This window comes from Montipora foliosa, chromosome 2 (genome assembly GCF_036669935.1).
Source record: "Montipora foliosa isolate CH-2021 chromosome 2, ASM3666993v2, whole genome shotgun sequence".
NCBI classification, from domain to species: Eukaryota; Metazoa; Cnidaria; class Anthozoa; order Scleractinia; family Acroporidae; genus Montipora; species Montipora foliosa.
The window spans coordinates 65,860,288-65,862,787 of record NC_090870.1 but is presented as its reverse complement, the minus strand read 5'-3'; the positions used below and the strand labels follow the sequence as shown (position 1 = coordinate 65,862,787).

The 2,500-nt window shown below is 38.8% G+C and overlaps 1 long non-coding RNA gene across 1 annotated transcript in view; it reads left to right on the top strand.

Moving 5' to 3' along the window:
- Nucleotides 1–2,479: 2,479 nt before the first annotated feature.
- LOC137991083 (uncharacterized) overlaps nucleotides 2,480–2,500 on the top strand; it is a 740-nt gene continuing 719 nt past the window's right edge. The window contains exon 1 of the long non-coding RNA XR_011121613.1: nucleotides 2,480–2,500. This exon is cut by the window's right edge and continues 118 nt beyond it. This is a non-coding gene — a long non-coding RNA (uncharacterized lncRNA).

Below are 2,500 nucleotides of genomic sequence, written 5' to 3'. Positions count from 1 at the left end.
CGACACCTGTGCTAATGTTAATGAACGTCCTTACGTATTTGAGTTATTGTCTAGTTCGCCAACGGTGTTCAGTAATACATTTCCGTTGCCTTTTTCTCACAGAACCGGCAAAATAACTCAAACAAAGACATTCTTAACTGACTGTTAGCCTGGGTATGATAAAATTTTGGTCCATCTCACCTTGGGTATTCTTATGAGAAAGGCTCTAATTTAAAAAGGTGTATACAAGGATCGCAAGTAATACAAACGTGACAAAGATAACAATGTCGTAACTTGGTGTGCTGTGAATATTAAAAAGAAAGGTATCGTTTTCCTGTAAATTAAGAAAAATACCACTAACACAAACTATGCTAGGTCTTCTTTATTCCAGGCTCAAATATTGCATCCTTATCGCCCGTCGAGTTCTGTTTCAGTCGGTAAACCAAGAAATCTTCACTTGTTTAGTTACATTGGGAGCATTTATGTAGAGTAGACCATGCCAGAGCGGAACAACAAAAATTGTTAATGGCTAACAGATAGTTGGCGACTAGTTTCTGAATATAGGCGAAGAGGAAAATTTGCTATGATCACAGATGCATGCAACCTCGATTTAAACCTAAGAACCAAAAGCTACAGGAAAATTCGATATGATAAATATTAATCAAAGGCTATTTGCATTTGTGCGGTAGACTTGTTTAGTCGCGACTTTGAGAGGCGGAAACTTTTTATGCGTGCTCAAATAAAGTCCACTTTGGAATTAGTTGGTCCCCACGATATGACATTTGGACGCTTTTTAATTTTATTTAATTATATGACAAGGTGGCTTTGACTCCACGAAATGAGTTAATTACAACTAGCATCATCGATAATGAAACCAATCAATACGTTTGCATGGCTGACGCTCATGCTGTTTTACGTCCTCCCCTGAGCTAATTTGTCAACGTTTTGTCCGCCTCGCGAGCGATGGGTTTGAAATACGGAAATCTATGAAGAAATTCCTTTCAACAAACAACCAATTTTTTTCCTACCAAAAATACAGTTTGAGATGCCCTTCGCATTAAAAACTATGTATACTTAAGTCAGTTAAGCATGGCGAGTAACTTGCATTCCTTCTATATATCTGAAGAGAGGCCCCCTAAACACATTGCATTAGGCCTTGAGGAAACAGACTAATGCCTTTGTATCTTGAGTGTTTGTATGCAGCTGTTGTATCATGGGGGCTTGGCCAGAGTTGGCATCAAGTAAAATAGGGTCCGATGTCATAAAACTTTTGTTTTCTGCAGTTCTGCCAACCCTGGAACTGAGTTTACATGATCGCCTCAGTTGAAAAATTTGACCGAGTTAGACTGAGTAATGTTTTTTTTTTTTGTAATCAAACAGAAAACAGATCGATATCAGTATTACAGGAATAACCGCCGCTAAGGTAACATTGAAACAGGGAAAATAAAATAAAATAGAAAGGTTGTTTCATTCGTAACACGTTTTTAACAATTAAGAGGCATAACATTTGAGACAAATATTTTAATAAAAATTCAAGCGTATTTTTAAAAGGAAGCTTTATACCTTCTGGGATTTCGCGATGGCAGTCGTTAAAAAGTCCATTTTTTCCCCCTTCAAAATTGCATAGGGATTGCAATCTAATTCTCCTTTTTTGTCGGCGTGAAATTTGAAACGTAGTAAACTCTAGAATTTCCACCGTTCAATGCAGGGTTCAATATCCTCCTGAATCGACAAAAATCATTGTTCTCCGCCACATTAAAAGAAGTATTTCGCAGCATACTCAGCTGGGAAAATAGCTCAACACATGTCACTCGCATTTTTAAGACTGACGGCTCTACTGACCTAAAACAAAGCTGATCCTTCAAGTCATCGGTTTGGATAGTGTCAGAATCAGTAAACAAAGGTCGCTGCTGACACCGCGAATGTTCTCCATTCTGCAAACATAACTGGTCACGTTATCGAGATGATACACAGAAGGCGTATCCACAGATTCAGAATGAACCGAATTGGAGTGTTTGAACTCTGTACTGACGCAAAGACAAGCTAACAGGAAATTCACATTTCACATTTCAGTTCACATTCAAATCACCATGAACAAAAACACATATCCTCGCGTATACTCGCATGTCGTGCATGCTCGTTACACCTCCCACCCCCCCCCCCCCCCCCCTTCCCCTTGTCTTCTGAATATGACAGGGTAACAGGTGCGACAAATCGCACAACCTACTTAATTTCACGATTAGACTTAAAATAAGTCTCTTTTCTCTGAAAAAAAGGGAAAAAATTGACATGATGACTAATACCTAACCCAATGCCCTGCCATGTTTGACATAATGACACTGATTGCAACCCTCTTCTCTACCCCGCCACCCGATTAATTAAAACGTTAAATTTAGGCTCATGTAGGAGGAACCAAGTTTTCTGCAGTGTCAAATTACCGGACATCTGCTTCACTTAAAAGCCTTGAATCATATTTAAATTAACTAGACTCGCCCGTAACTTCCTGTTTACTGAAGATATA